Source organism: Procambarus clarkii, chromosome 15 (genome assembly GCF_040958095.1).
Source record: "Procambarus clarkii isolate CNS0578487 chromosome 15, FALCON_Pclarkii_2.0, whole genome shotgun sequence".
In the NCBI taxonomy this organism is placed as follows: Eukaryota; Metazoa; Arthropoda; class Malacostraca; order Decapoda; family Cambaridae; genus Procambarus; species Procambarus clarkii.
In genome coordinates, this window is record NC_091164.1 from 16,904,015 (window position 1) to 16,922,946 (window position 18,932).

Here is an 18,932-nt window from a genome sequence, read left to right on the forward strand (position 1 = left end):
AGGAATCTTTCCAACCCTGTTCATAACTAAACTTATTCCCTAGTCATCAGAAAAATATCCATGTTCTTCATGTTTCATTGTCATTTCATAACTAAAATTATCCATCAATCAACAGAAAAAGTCATATTCATCATCATTGTTCTAACTAAAATTATGTTTTGGCAAGTAAGAAAAATAACCAAAGATATCTTTCATCGCTGTTCTTAACGGACATTATACTTTGGGGAGCACAAAATAGTCTCCCTCATCATGTTTGTCTTTTCCTTAACTACAAGTATTCATCAGTCAAATAAAAATAGCTACTTCATCATGTTTCCCTGTCATTTCTTAACTGAAATGTCACTTGTCTCATCTGAAATAGACATGTATAACCTCTTTCCATCACTGTTCTTAACTAAAGTAGCCTTTCACTTTGCTAAAATAGTCATATTCATCATTGTTCCTAACTAAATTATATGTCGTTAAGTAAGAAATATAGTCAAAGACACTCTTCGAGTCATCAAGGACTTACTCAAAGACATCAAAGTTACTCTTGTTGTTCTCAGAAGTCATTCTCAAAGTCATCACCGATTTTCTCAGAGTCACCAAAGTTATTCTCTGAGTTAACAAAATACTACTCATGTTCTCAGAAGTCATTCTCAAAGTCCTCACTGATTTTCTCAGAGACAGCAAAGTTATGCTCGGAGTCACCTTCGTTCTTCAGAGAAACTTTCCAAAACATCTTTGTTCATCAAAGTTATTCTCGGAGTCATCAAAGGTATTCTCTAACTCACTTTTGGTCATTAAAGTTAATTTCTATGTTATAAAAGTTTGTCTCAGAGACATCTAAGTTCATCTTAGAGTCATCAAATGTAATCTCTAACTCACTTTTGTTCATCAAAGTTGATCTCAGAGTTAACAAAGGTGATCTCTAACTCACTCTCGTTCATCAAAGTTGTTTCAAAGACATCGAAGTTAATCTCAGAGTTATCCAAAGATATTCTCATGTCCACAAAGTTATTCCAAGAGACGTCAAAGTCAATCTCAGACATCTTCGTTCATAAAAGTTATTCTCAGAGACAACTAAAGTTATTCTCTAAGAGCTATCAAAAGTTATTCTCAGTCAAGATATGTTATTCTCTAAGTACCCTTCCGTTCATCAAAGACATTCTCTAAGCTCTCAAAGTTATTCTCTAAGACAACAAAGTCATTCTCAGTCATCAAAAGTTATTCTCAGACTCACCTTCGTTATTCAAAGAAGCCTTCCGAGACATCCTCGTTCAACAAAACCAACCTCAGAGCCATCAAAAAGTTAAATACAGTCATCAAAGTTATTCTCTAAGTAACTTTTCGTTCATCAGAGAAGCTTTCTAAGACATCTTTGTTCATCAAAGTTGATCTCTAAGACATCAATGTTGTTCTCTAAGACATCAATGTTGTTCTCTAAATCATAAAGTTAATCTCTAAGACATCAATGTTGTTCTCTAAATCATAAAAGTTAATCTCTAAGGCACCTTCGTCTACTAGAGAAACTTTCCAATCCATCTTCGTTGATCAAAGTTATTCTCAGAATCATCAAAGAGATCTCTAATTCACTTTCGTTCACCAAAAGTTGTTCTCTAAGACACATTCGTTCATCAAAGAAACTCTCCGTCCATCATGTTATTCTTCAAGTCATCTTCAGTCATAAAATTTCTCTCCAAAATGTAACTAGTTCAGCTTTTCATACCAAACCCGCGCTTCTGTTAAATATATTTTCTTAGTCACTTTACCCTAAAACTGTTCTCAGAACTACACTGTCCAAATCCTACGTAACCTATCCTCTCCACCCAATGTTACTTAGTTAGCGCAACGTTCCTAAACCTGACTTTACCTATCCTAACTTAACTTACCTTACCTTTACCTATCGTACCTAACTTAACCTGCATAACATAACTTTACCTATCCTAACAGGACTTACCTTACATTACTTATCTTACTTAACTTAACCTACACAACCTAACTTACATAACTTATCTTACATATCCTAAAGTAACCTAACTTGCTTTAACTAACTTAATCTACATTCCCAAACTGCTGTATCCTAACTTATCTAGTCCAAACCAGCCATGATCTAACTTACATAATTATTCCTGCTTGTCTTTGTGTTTCGTCAATCATTGTCTCATATTCATTTACTCATTTCAAGGGTTAATTTCTCAAATGGACATTTTTGCATTTCAAGTGTTATTTGTTCAAGATTGAGTGTTTAACCATTTCAAAGGATTTTTGGTATATATGGGAATTTACTCGTTTCAAGGGCAAATTTCTCAGGGCAAATTTCTCAAATGGTCATTTTTGCAGATCAAGGGTTATTTGTTAAAGTTCATCAAGTTGCTCATAAGTTGTATTTATTATGTTTGTTATTATTTATTTATTCGTATTCCCCAACCTTTTAACCTAACCTTTCAGATGTAGTTTATGGTGTTTTTGACAGATTTGTTGAATATATTATCCTTTTCCTATCCTTTCAGATGTAGTTTTGTTTCTCCTTTGTATATTTTTACCCAAACCCACCATCCCACTTAACCTTCTTTCTCAAATTCAAGTCTAGTGCTCCCATGCTCTTCCTCCCCCCTCTCTCTTACTCTTTTCTCCTCGTTTCATGCTCTCACTCACTTGCATCTTTCCTTCTTTACTTTGTTTTCACATATAAGTTCATTCTTTATCTTAGTAATAATAAAAATTACAATAGTAAAGAATCAGATCTACTAAGAAAAACAAGAGAGCAAGTGAGTGAGAGCATGAAACGAGGAGAAAAGAGTAAGAGAGAGGGGGGAGGAAGAGCATGGGAGCACTAGACTTGAATTTGAGAAAGAAGGTTAAGTGGGATGGTGGGTTTGGGTAAAAATATACAAAGGAGAAACAAAACTACATCTGAAAGGATAGGAAAAGGATAATATATTCAACAAATCTGTCAAAAACACCATAAACTACATCTGAAAGGTTAGGTTAAAAGGTTGGGGAATACGAATAAATAAATAATAACAAACATAATAAATACAACTTATGAGCAACTTGATGAACTTTAACAAATAACCCTTGATCTGCAAAAATGACCATTTGAGAAATTTGCCCTGAGAAATTTGCCCTTGAAACGAGTAAATTCCCATATATACCAAAAATCCTTTGAAATGGTTAAACACTCAATCTTGAACAAATAACACTTGAAATGCAAAAATGTCCATTTGAGAAATTAACCCTTGAAATGAGTAAATGAATATGAGACAATGATTGACGAAACACAAAGACAAGCAGGAATAATTATGTAAGTTAGATCATGGCTGGTTTGGACTAGATAAGTTAGGATACAGCAGTTTGGGAATGTAGATTAAGTTAGTTAAAGCAAGTTAGGTTACTTTAGGATATGTAAGATAAGTTATGTAAGTTAGGTTGTGTAGGTTAAGTTAAGTAAGATAAGTAATGTAAGGTAAGTCCTGTTAGGATAGGTAAAGTTATGTTATGCAGGTTAAGTTAGGTACGATAGGTAAAGGTAAGGTAAGTTAAGTTAGGATAGGTAAAGTCAGGTTTAGGAACGTTGCGCTAACTAAGTAACATTGGGTGGAGAGGATAGGTTACGTAGGATTTGGACAGTGTAGTTCTGAGAACAGTTTTAGGGTAAAGTGACTAAGAAAATATATTTAACAGAAGCGCGGGTTTGGTATGAAAAGCTGAACTAGTTACATTTTGGAGAGAAATTTTATGACTGAAGATGACTTGAAGAATAACATGATGGACGGAGAGTTTCTTTGATGAACGAATGTGTCTTAGAGAACAACTTTTGGTGAACGAAAGTGAATTAGAGATCTCTTTGATGATTCTGAGAATAACTTTGATCAACGAAGATGGATTGGAAAGTTTCTCTAGTAGACGAAGGTGCCTTAGAGATTAACTTTTATGATTTAGAGAACAACATTGATGTCTTAGAGATTAACTTTATGATTTAGAGAACAACATTGATGTCTTAGAGAACAACATTGATGTCTTAGAGATCAACTTTGATGAACAAAGATGTCTTAGAAAGCTTCTCTGATGAACGAAAAGTTACTTAGAGAATAACTTTGATGACTGTATTTAACTTTTTGATGGCTCTGAGGTTGGTTTTGTTGAACGAGGATGTCTCGGAAGGCTTCTTTGAATAACGAAGGTGAGTCTGAGAATAACTTTTGATGACTGAGAATGACTTTGTTGTCTTAGAGAATAACTTTGAGAGCTTAGAGAATGTCTTTGATGAACGGAAGGGTACTTAGAGAATAACATATCTTGACTGAGAATAACTTTTGATAGCTCTTAGAGAATAACTTTAGTTGTCTCTGAGAATAACTTTTATGAACGAAGATGTCTGAGATTGACTTTGACGTCTCTTGGAATAACTTTGTGGACATGAGAATATCTTTGGATAACTCTGAGATTAACTTCGATGTCTTTGAAACAACTTTGATGAACGAGAGTGAGTTAGAGATCACCTTTGTTAACTCTGAGATCAACTTTGATGAACAAAAGTGAGTTAGAGATTACATTTGATGACTCTAAGATGAACTTAGATGTCTCTGAGACAAACTTTTATAACATAGAAATTAACTTTAATGACCAAAAGTGAGTTAGAGAATACCTTTGATGACTCCGAGAATAACTTTGATGAACAAAGATGTTTTGGAAAGTTTCTCTGAAGAACGAAGGTGACTCCGAGCATAACTTTGCTGTCTCTGAGAAAATCAGTGAGGACTTTGAGAATGACTTCTGAGAACATGAGTAGTATTTTGTTAACTCAGAGAATAACTTTGGTGACTCTGAGAAAATCGGTGATGACTTTGAGAATGACTTCTGAGAACAACAAGAGTAACTTTGATGTCTTTGAGTAAGTCCTTGATGACTCGAAGAGTGTCTTTGACTATATTTCTTACTTAACGACATATAATTTAGTTAGGAACAATGATGAATATGACTATTTTAGCAAAGTGAAAGGCTACTTTAGTTAAGAACAGTGATGGAAAGAGGTTATACATGTCTATTTCAGATGAGACAAGTGACATTTCAGTTAAGAAATGACAGGGAAACATGATGAAGTAGCTATTTTTATTTGACTGATGAATACTTGTAGTTAAGGAAAAGACAAACATGATGAGGGAGACTATTTTGTGCTCCCCAAAGTATAATGTCCGTTAAGAACAGCGATGAAAGATATCTTTGGTTATTTTTCTTACTTGCCAAAACATAATTTTAGTTAGGAACAATGATGATGAATATGACTTTTTCTGTTGATTGATGGATAATTTTAGTTATGAAATGACAATGAAACATGAAGAACATGGATATTTTTCTGATGACTAGGGAATAAGTTTAGTTATGAACAGGGTTGGAAAGATTCCTTTGACTATTTTTGGTTGATTGGATAATAAGTTTAGTTGAGAAATGAGGAAAGTGACTATGTTTTAGTTGATTGGCGAAAGATTTTTAGTTAAGAAGTTACAAGAAAAGGTTTGTCTTTGTAAATTTGGAACTGAATAAAGTGTAGATTTGTTTAAGAATGGGTTGGTAGAACTATTAAGCTGACGATGACGAGAATTACTTTGACACAGTTTTGTAAATAAAAACTGAGTGACTAAAATTGTTGAGGGGACTGTATTGCCGTATAATATTATTTGACAAAGAACTAGTTAGTGAATGGAAGAAACAAATTGGTTTAAAGAAACAAAGAACAAAAAAAATTGAGGTTACGTAGGGGAATGAACACAGTGAACATACGGTGAACACAGAAAACATGTAAGAAAAAGTTGATGAATAGAGTGAGCATGCAGGGAGTATGAACTTATAGAGAATATGAAAACATGATAAGGAACATAGGGAATACAAGAATGAACACTGAACATGTGAAGAACAAGCTAAGAACATTGAGAACATGAATAATGAGTATAAAAGTTATACAGAGAACATATGATGTACATGAAAACCTGACAAAGAACATAGTGAACATACGGGGAAAATGGTAGAAAACAGAAAAAAATGAGAAAAACAGGTGAAAAGAATTGAACTGAACATGCTGTGAACATTTGTAGAACATGGAATGAACACAGTGAACATACGGTGAACGCAGAAAACATGTAAGAAAAAGTTGATGAATAGAGTGAGCATGCAGGGAATATGAACTTATAGAGAATATGGAAACATGATAAGGAACATAGGGAATACAAGAATGAACACTGAACATGTGAAGAACAAGCTAAGAATTGAAATCAACTATTTTTTTCACATTATGCTAACACCATATGTCTATATGGTGAGAGATGTAACGAAGATGGACTAAGTCATACTTTTATTTAAAAATGTCATTTTGGGCTGCAAAAGTTGATTGCGTTACGTTACGTTACGTTACATTGTGTTACAGAGGGCTAAAAGGGGTAGACGCCAATATTTTATATGGTGAGAGATGTAATGAAGATGGACTAAGTCATACTTTCATTTAAAAACGATATTTGGTCTGTAGAAAGTTGATTTGCGTTACGTTACGTTACGTTACGTTAAATTGTGTTATAGAGGGTTAAAACTGGTATACCGTAATATTCATATGCTATGAGATGTAATGGAGATATTGTGTTTGGCTAAATGAGTTCACATTTCAATAATGATATTCGGACAACAGCCAGAAAGTTGATCTCTACGTTACTTAATGATGATATAATGCGATGCAATCGTGTGCTAATATTTTATTTGTGTTAGAATGTAAGGGCTATAGGAGTTTGTCTAGACTTGCATACATTTTCAAACGCTATTTATGTAGGCAGTAGAAAGACTGGTTTCCCATTACGCTACATTGACTGTGTTACAAGAACTGAAAAAACAGACTTAACCCACACCTATTTCACTATTGACTCACCGGTCTTATTCTCATCGATTGGTGTTTACATTGGATGACATAGGTCTTAAGAGAGACAGCCTTGATGGAGAAAGATACGTGAACAGCAGCATCCGGAGAAAGGAAATGATGTTACTTTCCCCAACTACTAAATGATCTGGAGAGAGAGAGAGAGAGAGAGAGAGAGAGAGAGAGAGAGAGAGAGAGAGAGAGAGAGAGAGAGAGAGAGAGAGAGAGAGAGAGAGAGAGAGACTGAGAGACAGAGAGACGGAGAGAGCAAATTATGATTTGTTATAATAATAAGACTGAAGACCAGCTTATGACTGGATAATCTTTAAAAAAATGCTATTTCAGCAAAGAATGGTGATACTAAAGCTTAGTTGAACATCCGGTCTGGGAAGGGGGCAGTGATGGTTCGGCCATGGAGGGGGTGGTAGGGGTTAGGGTAAGTGGGGGTGGACGGGGGGAGGGTAAGGGTCATCCCTTTACATTGACTATCTCAGTACGCCTCAATCCGCCGCGAAGGTGAGACCTTGACAAGATAGCCCCGCACAGCTGTAATGGATGGATGTAGGACGGAGAGGTGATGGAGATTGAGTAAACATGCATACATTTCATTGATCACAGTTAACAAGAACAATTTGTAGGTAGAGATCGCGTCTCCGTGACGATGTGAAATGTTTCTCTCTTTTAGTAAACGCTAACCTACTGACTTTGACTGAGTTTACTAAGTGAAGTGTCGTGTGGTGGACTTTAGAGAGGGAGAGAGACAGAGACAGAGACAGAGACAGAGTGAGAGATAGAGAGAGAGAGAGAGAGACAGAGAGAGAGAGAGACAGAGAGAGATAGAGAGAGAGAGAGAGAGAGAGAGAGAGAGAGAGAGAGAGAGAGAGAGAGAGAGAGAGAGAGAGAGAGAGAGAGAGAGAGAGAGAGAGACAGAGACAGAGACAGAGAGACAGAGACAGAGACAGAGAGAGAGGCACAGAGACAGAGACAGAGAGAGACAGAGAGACATAGAGAGAGAGACAGAGAGAGACAGAGACAGAGACAGACAGAGAGAGTGAGAAAGAGAGAGAGACAGAGACCGAGACAGAGACAGAGACAGAGAGACAGATCGTTACTCTTAAAATGTTATTTGGGCAAAGAACGAACGAAGTTGGTATATTCTCCACGTTACATTAATGACATTGGGTAAAGAACGAAGTTAGCATATTGGTCGTGTTACCTTACAAGGATGTAAGGGTGAGAGTGAAGGCGGGCTTGAAAATTGACATGATGGTCATCCTCTGATGGGCTGACAGTCTAAGTGAAATGGAGAAAGATATGTGAACAGCGGCAGCAGGAGAAAGGAAAATGATGTTACTTTCCCCAACTATTAAATGATCTGGAGAGAGAGAGAGAGAGAGAGAGAGAGAGATAGAGAGAGAGAGAGAGAGACAGAGACAGAGACAGAGTGAGAGATAGAGAGAGAGAGAGAGAGACAGAGAGAGAGAGAGAGACAGAGAGAGAGAGAGATAGAGAGAGACAGAGACAGAGACAGAGACAGATAGAGAGAGAGATAGAGAGAGAGACAGAGACAGAGAGATAGAGAGTCGCGAACCGTAGCCAAACGCACGGGAGCGACGCGCGCCACCTGTCAGCTGCCCAACATGACCTCCCCTCTTTCCTGTCCACATACCCAAACACCGGACGCTCACACGCGTCCGAAACGCGCCAAAACTTCCAGGAAATTCCCCAAAACCCCTGAGGACTACGACGACGCGCGCGGCACCTGTCGGGTGGCACTCACCTGAAGGTGACTGCCACCTGGCAGGTGCCGCGCGCGCGGTCGTAGTCCTCAACTTCACTACTCCCTTCCACCAACGACCACTACCACCAACGACCACTACCACCAACGACCACTACCACCAACGACCACTACCACCAACGACCACTACCACCAACAACCCCTTCCACCAACGACCACTACCACCAACGACCACTACCACCAACAACCCCTTCCACCAACGACCACTACCACCAACGACCACTAGCACCAACAACCCCTTCCACCAACGACCACTACCACCAACGACCACTACCATCAACGACCACTACCACCAACAACCCCTTCCACCAACGACCACTACCACCAACGACCACTACCACCAATAACCCCTTCCACCAACACCCACTACCACCAACAACCCCTTCCACCAACGACCACTACCACCAACGACCCCTTCCACCAACGACCCCTTCCACCAACGACCACTACCACCAACAACCCCTTCTACCAACGACCACTACCACCAACAACCCCTTCCACCAACGACCACTACCACCAACAACCCCTTTCACCAACGACCACTACCACCAACGACCACTACCACCAACGACCCCTTCCACCAACGACCACTACCACCAACGACCACCAACAACCCCTTCCACCAACGACCACTACCACCAACGACCACTACCACCAACAACCCCTTCCACCAACGACCACTACCACCAACGACCACTACCACCAACAACCCCTTCCACCAACGACCACTACCACCAACGACCACTACCACCAACGACCACTACCACCAACAACCCCTTCCACCAACGACCACTACCACCAACGACCACTACCACCAACAACCCCTTCCACCAACGACCACTACCACCAACGACCCCTTCCACCAACGACCCCTTCCACCAACGACCACTACCACCAACAACCCCTTCCACCAACGACCACTACCACCAACGACCCATTCCACCAACGACGACTACCACCAACGACCCCTTCCACCAACAACCCCTTCCACCAACGACCACCACCACCAACAACCCCTTTCACCAACGACCACTACCACCAACGACCCCTTCCACCAACGACCACTACCACCAACAACCCCCTTCCACCAACGACCACTACCACCAACAACCCCTTCCACCAACGACCACTACCACCAACGACCCCTTCCACCAACGACCACTACCACCAACGACCCCTTCCACCAACGACCACTACCACAAACAACCCCTTCCACCAACGATCACTACCACCAACAACCCCTTCCACCAACGACCACTACCACCAACGACCACTACCACCAACAATCACAACTACCAAGAACCACTACCAATCAACAACCACTACCACTTACAATCAACACCTACTACCTCTAACAACCATCACCAAATGCTAATACCACCAACAACCACTACCACTCAACAATACACTACCACCGCATACTACCAAACCACCACCACACACTACCACTACTACAACCACACCACCACCACACAATACCAACACCACACCACCACCACCACTCTCTGCCACACTTCCCCACACCATATCTACCACACCACCACTCTCTACCACACTTCCCCACACCATCTCTACCACACTTCACCACACCATCTCTACCACACCACCACTAGTACACCACCATAACCTCATCATCACTACCATACTACCACAACTACACCACACAACCAAACCATCACCAATACAGTAAACAACTGAACCACCATTACCACACCACACTTTCACCCCCACATCACACAAAGACACCACAAAACCACACAACACTACCACCCTACACTACAACAACAACCATCAAACACCACTACCTTCAACCACAACATCCATTAACCACCACTACAATCATCCAGAACAGCCATCATCCACCACAACTATCATCCACCACAGCCATGAACCACCATAACCATCAATCACCCAATCATCAACTATCACAATAATCAACCATCACAATCATCAACCAACACAACTATCAACCACTACAACCATCAACAACCACTAATAATGTCCACCACATCCATCACCCACCACATCCATCATCTACCACAACAATCAAACATCACAATCATCAACCATCACAAACACCACCACAATCATCAACTACTATAACCAACAACCACCACAACCTTCAACAACAACAATCATCAACCATCACAATCATCAACCATCACAAACACCACCACAATCATCAACCACTATAATCATCAACCACCACAACCTTCAACAACAACAATCATTAACCATCACAATCATCAACCACCACAATCATCAACCACTATAACCATCAGCCACCACAACCTTCAACAACCACAACCATCAACCATCACAATCATCAACCATCACAATCATCAACCATCACAATCATCAACCAACACAACCATCAACCATCACAATCATCAACCACCACAACCTTGAACAACCACGATCATCAACCATCACAATCATCAACCTTCACAATCATCAACCATCACAATCATCAACCAACACAACCATCAACCACTATAACCATCAACCACCACAACCATCAACAACAACAATCATCAACCATCACAATCATCAACCACCACAACCTTCAACAACCACAACCATCAACCATCACACTCATCAACCTTCACAATCATCAACCAACACAACCATCAACCATCACAACCTTCAACAACCACGATCATCAACCATCATAATCATCAACCAACCCATGTCAGCACTGTGGAGAAATGCCCTACAGACCACTGGAACATTATCTAACACAGTGCACAGTTACTAACCCATTAAGATTTCAACTTAGATTCAACAGAGCAGAAGAAGTTGTTAAACACATATGGCAAAATCTTACTGAAGCGACCATACGAGTCATAAATACTCATACTCCGCCCAAATAAAACAGAAACAAGCAACACTTAGTGGGCCAGCCAGAGGCTTAGGGCCCGCGCAGGAATATCCCTGCAAAAAAAAAAAAAAAAAAAAAATCAACCAACCCAACCATCAACCACCTAAAGTAAACTGCTTACTTGTGGTGCCAATATTGGTAATGATCACCATCTACCACCATTAATAAAATCAACCACATCCATCATCTACCACATCCACCACAGCCATCTATCATCCCTACCATCAACCACCACAACAACCAACAACCACTAATACAAATCCTGAACCTGAAACCTATAATCAGGTATAAACCTGAAGGAGGGAGTCCAGATTGTCGATCCAGATTGTCGTGCTTCAAAAACGGACATCAGACCGGGAGCATCTTTTAAAATACTTATTTTCTGTTATTAACTCTGTGAGGGATCTCTGTTGCTCCTCAGGCACATGAGTTAAATTGGTTGATAGATTTTGCAGACTCTTAGAATTCGATGCTATTTGCTTACCAATATCCTCCAATATCTTGGTCTTATCTTGGTCTGGTTCTCTTGTCACGACCATCATCAGTAGGCGAATGTCCCGTCCTATGTACAACTTCACCATTTTCACGTGTGCCAACATCGGCTTCTTTTTCCTGTCTTGAGTTCTAAAGATATAGTTAGTAGCATTAACATTGTTGAGCACAGGCTAAGTACCAATAAATTTGGTACTCAAGCATCATGTTACCGTTGGAGAACATACCAGTACTGGGTCTCCTACCTGAAATTCCCTCGGTGTCGCTTTGCTGTCTTACCTCTTCTTGGCAGTCACCTGAGAATTTAACCTATACCACTCGAGTACCACGTTGTTGCCACTTCCCAAAATCCTTCATAAATATTAACTTCTTTGACCTGAAACAATTGCTACAGGTTCTGAGTTGTAACGTTATCATATGTGAGCTGAGGTCGATCAAGACGTACTTGGCCCTCTGCTTCTCCAGGGAATGAAAGACAAACAACCTAAAACAGGTAATAACTTGGATCCTTGTGCTCCTACAAAGTCCTGGGGAACTGTAGCTAACGGAGTAATGTTTATTACGGAATTGTGTATAAAAACATTGGTAATGGCGACAAAGCAAGATAAAGAGGGCATTGTTGGTGATAACCTTGATCCTGATTCATTTTCAGGATCGTGGCGAGGTGTTGTTGACAAAACAATGGCCATGAGGTCGTGGCTGGGGATAATCTGGTTGCTGGTGTTCCAGCTTGGGCCGAGAGAGCTACAGGCAGAATACATGTACCAGTTAGCAGTGCGTAACGTTTGCCCGGCACAAGCTAATATTGCCAAGGAAATTGGCATTAAGGGTCAGGTAAGGAATCCACACATAATTGTCAAATATCCTAGCTATATAAAGAAGGAACAGTGATTTAAGCAGTCAGCGTGTATATCTTAATGTCTACACAATATATACAGACAGATATTGTGATATATTATGATTTATGCCTAAGATGCTGACTCACAAGATCAAAGAAAGATGGCCACAAGATCCGCCATGAAAGCGCCCTTGACAAGCAGCTCAAGGACGAAGATACACTCACAAAGAGGAAGGATCCGTCTAATATGAATTGAAAACGAAAACGATATTATTATAATATCGTATGAAAATAAAGGAAACTGTAGGCTTATTTGACTTATAAGCAGATAATAATAGGGAAATAAATCTTTTCTTAAAGTACATGCGATTAACAGTAAAATTATTTTTATGGAAGCAAAACTAACTAATCTCATTAATTCCCATAAACACAGACCTTATAATGTCCAAAGTAAGGATAATGATTCCGCGGAACCCTGCCCACAGTTCCCAGAAATCAGGATAACTGATTGTTCTTCTGAAACTTTGACGTCCCTGGATAGCATAATCACAATGATATCTAATGATGTGAGGGGCTCTGCGCTAGATTTATAAACCCAAACTCTCAGAATCGTGTTTAGAATATTGTGTACCTTGGGAAAGGATGTAGGTTACATTCGCAAATTTATTTTTTTATTTTTTTCATACTTTCGCGTATTGTACTGGCAATATTGTTCTTCAATTGGCCCTTATATGCACATATCCATCTAAAGCATTCTATTAGGAACAATTTCATACCTAAATGAGCGCTGTAACACGAAAATTGAGATTAGCAACAAGCAATAACACTAAACATTTGTGGGCAGGAAGTGGGAGTGTAGCTGGAAGGCGTGCGGGCGCTCACTCGCGGCTAATGCGTGGCCCGTCTTCAACTCGTCGACGGTTGGAGCGTGACCAGGTTTTTTATTTTATATGCTAATATTCGTCTAGAGAATTCTATTGCAAACCCATTGATACCAAAATGAAAGACCTAGGACAAAAATTGAGGTGACTAGAGTGAAAAGAGTGAACACATTTTATCCCTTTTGCAAGCTCCTGGGTAACTCGTTCGCACTTTCTCTGTTTGCTGCGGGCAATTAGCCGGGCTTTTGGAGTTTATATGCCTTTAGTGCTGTAGAGAATTCTATTGCGAACACAATGATACCAAATTTTAATCTCGTTGGACGAGAATTAAGGTGACAAAGTTGAAGAGAGTATACACTTTTCAGAATTAACGCGTGCTCCCTTGAAACACTGGGACCCACTATGCATAGTTGAGTGGTGGCGTGCCAGGTGCGCGAAGATGTTATATTAATTAATAGATTTACATGTGCATTGGGTCTTTCCTTCGTCTTCGAAAAAAGTAATATTATCCTTCATCTTTATCTTGATTTTTGTTAAGTCCCATTTAAAATAAGCAGTTAAGCTTCGGTCGCCATGCAACAGAATGAACAGATTCATTTTAACTAGTTTAGAGAAGGAAGACAGAGTTAGTCCCATAAATTAGAAACGTTTCGTAAGAAGAGAGATTAATTTAATAAAAGCTTTATTTACAATCTAAAGAAAGGCGAAGAATAAGAGGTGACATGATTGAAATGTACAACTAAATAAAAGGTTATAAGAAAGGATATATTACTAAGATACGATCAGACACAAATCATGCATGTCTTTTATTTTGGCAACTTCAGTGCTTGAAGATTGGTTGCTAGAATACTTGAGAATGGCTGCGTGGGAAACCATTCTGGATTCCCTTGAGAGTGCAGATGTGAGATTTCTTATTTCTAGTCTACTTTGAAAGGTTGAACTCAGCAAAAAGAACTGCACAGGAGCAGCTTTTAATTTATGATGAATTCCTAGATGGGCGCGAGCAAACGCTCGGATTCCAATGAAGTTGAAATCCTTATCCACTAGGTCGTTGACCTCCTCTAATGCAAATGCAATTTCTAAGGGTAGGTCCCGAGTTCTCACACAAAATTTTATTTGATGTGTGTGTCTATGAATCAAGTTCGAATCCAGAAGCAAGTCTTCATTAAGAATCGAATGAACGGTTGCTGAACGTTTGGGAGACAATATCATTGTAAGGTTTGACATAAAGACAGCTCTATTTTCAAAAACAATTTATTCAACAAGAACTAAATCAATTACAACAACAATTCTTACGTTAACTTAATGTCTTTCAGTGGTTCAATAAAGAAAGCTAATCACAGTCAAAGTGTAGCAAAAGGTTCCCCCCTTGCCACTCAGTATAACAACGGAATGTCTGTTGCTGCTAAGGTTTCATAAATGGCGTGCTCACTTAGGACGCAAAATTACATTAAAACCTTTGCAGCACCCTGCAATAAGATTACAATGACTAGGGGGATTAATGAGACAAGTCTCCGGTAACCCCCTCTATCTGTTACTTAAACCACTTCGTTTCCAAAGATGACAACAACAAAGGAATAATCCAACACACTAATAGTCATGGAATTCAGTTACGTTAATTAACTGTCAACACCAGTCAGCAACAATTAGTTTTACGTTAAATCACACAGTTCTCTCCGACAGACAAGTCATCTGTGAACACCATGACTCGTAACTCTTAATTACACAAACACTTGACCCATCACGCATTCAGTGAGTAATTATATTAATTGCTGTTAAACGGACAGCCAATTAATCGGAACGAGTTACGTTAGACCCTGCTGTCACCTTCTTGGCAGTCTTTTTCCCATGAGTCTATGTCTGATAATCAATTATCTTGCTGATAATCAAAATACAGATTCTAAATGTAGTTATTGCCCTTATATATATGTCACCGGAGGCAAATCCTCTGCAGTTTAAAGACTGTTACGAACCCGGATCCAGCGTCCGAGCACGGAGCAGTGACGACCGCGCCATCTGTGGGTCAGCTCCCGAAACTCCCTCCAAACGGACGACGACACCTGGCGAGGACGACGTGTACTGGCTACAAGGGCCAGTTTCCAGTCCTGTGCAGCTCACAACACAGCCGCTCCTGACCTCTGGTGAGGTGGTGCTCAGACACCAGCGCCATCTATGGAGTGGATAGGTGGGCGTTTGTGCCTGAGCTCGTAAGTGAGGTGTCTTAGTGTGTCCGAGTTATTGATGACGTGTCTGCTTACAGAGTCGACCTGGGACTGCTGTGATGGAAGTTGAGTCAGTCTACCCAAGGCAGCCGTCTCCATACCTTGTGCTTTGCTGCAGCAGCTGTGAAGTCGTCCCTCGGAAGAACACTGTGGTGTTACCCTGCCAGTGGAGTGGCAGTAGAAGGATTACCCGGGACCGACTGCTGGAGACGATTATCCACTGGGGTATCGAGGACAGGAGAGTGATTTGTGGTATCACACGAGGCTCCTGTCCAGGGCGTTACCCTTATATCGTTCATGGAGTGGCCTGACCAGCCTTGCTGATCCGGAACCTGCCAGCAGACCTGCTGGACGTGTGGTTGACGGCCTCCACGGCGGTGCCCCCAGTGGACCTGTGTTTTGGCTGACCTGTGGCCAGGGTAGGCTCAACTTCTCAGAGGATTCGTTGTGAGGCCACGAAAAAGCACCGAGGACTTAGCACCGAGAGCGAGGATCCAGAGTCTTCAGCAGAAGACTACAGTGTATTTCCCCTGTAAATAAGTGTTAATACCCCTCCCCCTGTGTAACTTTTATATATTATTTATTGGTGTTGGAAATCATTATATTATCTTAAGTTCTTACCTTTCTTTCCCTTCCCCCTTTAAGTTTCTTGCGTCACGGATCTCATTCCTTGAAAGCCACTACTGGCTTGGGGTCGGATACTACTTACTCTAATAACATCAGAGTGAGAACCCCGTTGCGTCCCGAGAGGGCCGTAACAAAGACCAACTAGTGAAAATAGAACACTGATTAGAAAACCTCACTAATCGAGCCCCAAACATCATCCTGCTTGGGGGACTTAAACCGACGACACCTGAAATGAAAGCACCTAGCTAATACAGGTATATCAGAAAGAATACCAGGAAGTAGCCTAAATGAACAGGCACATGCAAATGAACTGCTACGGATGTGTGACAGATTTGCCTTAAACCAGCAAATAGTAGAACTAACTAGAAAAGAGAACACGTTGGACCTCATTTTCACTAATAATGATGAACTGATCAGGAACATAATGATTACAAATACCTGTTACTCAGATCACATCCTAATTGAAGCTGACAAGCATGGGGAGTAGACCTGCACATCCAGTCCTGAGTCCCATCGGAGGAGAATTAAGCAAATACAATTTTAATAATAAACAGATTATCTGGGAGCAAATAAACCAAGACTTCACATAAATAAGCTGATAAGGACAGCTAGGAAATGCAAACCTGAACCAATGGCTGGAAAAAATTACCTCGGTAGCTCTAGAAATAAGCTCAAACCGCATACTTCTACGAAAAAAGAGGAAGGGATGCAGACTAGAACGGGAACGGCTTTCCCTCTATAGACATAGGAAACGAATCGTGGAACAACTTGAGAGCCACACCCTATCTCAAGAACGACGAAGAAGGTAGAGAAACAGAAACGATTAAACTAAAACTACAGGAATCATACAAAATCCAAGAGAGACAAAGAGAGGAAAAGACCATCAGTGAAATAAAGAGAAATCCGAAATAATTTTTCTCCTATGCAAAATCAAGATTAAAAACTTCATCTAGTATCGACCCCTGTGACGGAGTGATGGAACTTTCACAGATGACAACAAAGAAATGAGCGAAATACTGAGGAATCAGTACGACTCTGATTTCAGTAAGTCACTAAACACACTAAATATTGATGACCCAAATTAATTTTTCATGGATGTGATGCAACATCAAATCATATCTCAGATGTTACCCTATCCTCACTGGATTTTAAAGAAGCCATATACAGTATGCCTATGCACTTATTGGAACCGATCTGTGAGTTTTATATTCATTTGATTTATATGAATTTATATTTACGTTAATTTATATATTTCGATAGCAATTTGTATGATGTTTAGCGGACTGTATTTCTGCAATATTCTCACAAATCGACTCGTACACATTAAGGGGCGGGGGGTTATATTAAATTATACCTAGTATACAATAAGATAAGGCACCTCAATTTATTTACTAATATATGTAGTTTAATACTGTAGTTTGATTGACTGCATATATATAAACTACAGTATTAAACTACATATATTAGTAAATAAATTGAGGTGCCTTATCTTATTGTATACTAGGCTTAGTCCACTAGGTATAACTTGGATGTAGACACCAAATAATCCTCGTGTGAGGCTAGCATCCACCATCCCTGTACTGATGTACCAAGATTAATTCTTGCTGCCTCTTCTTATTCCTGTCAAGGGGCACTAGCTGTAAGCTGGAATCCTAATATATGACACCTATATCAGATGAAACATTTATATATTATTAGACCAAGACCAAGGCTTAATAATTATCTGGGTTGAGTCGTTCGTTCGTGTTCTAACCGGAAATAATCCTATCTACATAACATTACTGACCAATAATGACAGATTTTGGAAAGATACTTCCCTTGTGGTTGTTGACTCCGTGTTGATGATGGTAGAAGCACTAATTTGATCTCCATAACACTTCGTCCAAGGGAGAATTATAGGAGCTCAATTTGCTCCCCAACGACTCTGGTCTAACAACAATGGCTGACCTCCCTCACCACTGACGCCTTGGCTCTCCTTGTCCAGATGTCAATAAGTGATAGAAGGGTCACATTTACTCTATTTTGATACTGATAATTAAGTTAATTCAAATGTGATGTTTTTATGTTGTAATAAGTCCAAAGACTACTGTATTAAGTATAATTCACAACAGAATAGCTAGTGAATTTATAGCGATATATGGCAATAATATCTCGTTTTCTATTGACGGAAAATTCCACTGAACCAAGTCTTCTATAAGAGAATTTATATATATACAACATCAGCAATATTATCTGCATACTGTATTTAATATTAGTAAATGGTGTCGGATTTTCCAACAGCGCACTGCACCAGGCCCTGATTCCTGGAACATA

The 18,932-nt window shown here is 39.9% G+C and overlaps 1 long non-coding RNA gene across 1 annotated transcript in view; it reads left to right on the plus strand.

Moving 5' to 3' along the window:
• LOC138365104 (uncharacterized) overlaps positions 1 to 18,932 on the plus strand; it is a 92,889-nt gene that overhangs the window by 35,716 nt on the left and 38,241 nt on the right. The window contains exon 3 of the long non-coding RNA XR_011228645.1: positions 12,704 to 12,885. This is a non-coding gene — a long non-coding RNA (uncharacterized lncRNA). The remainder of the gene's footprint in view (positions 1 to 12,703; positions 12,886 to 18,932) is intronic.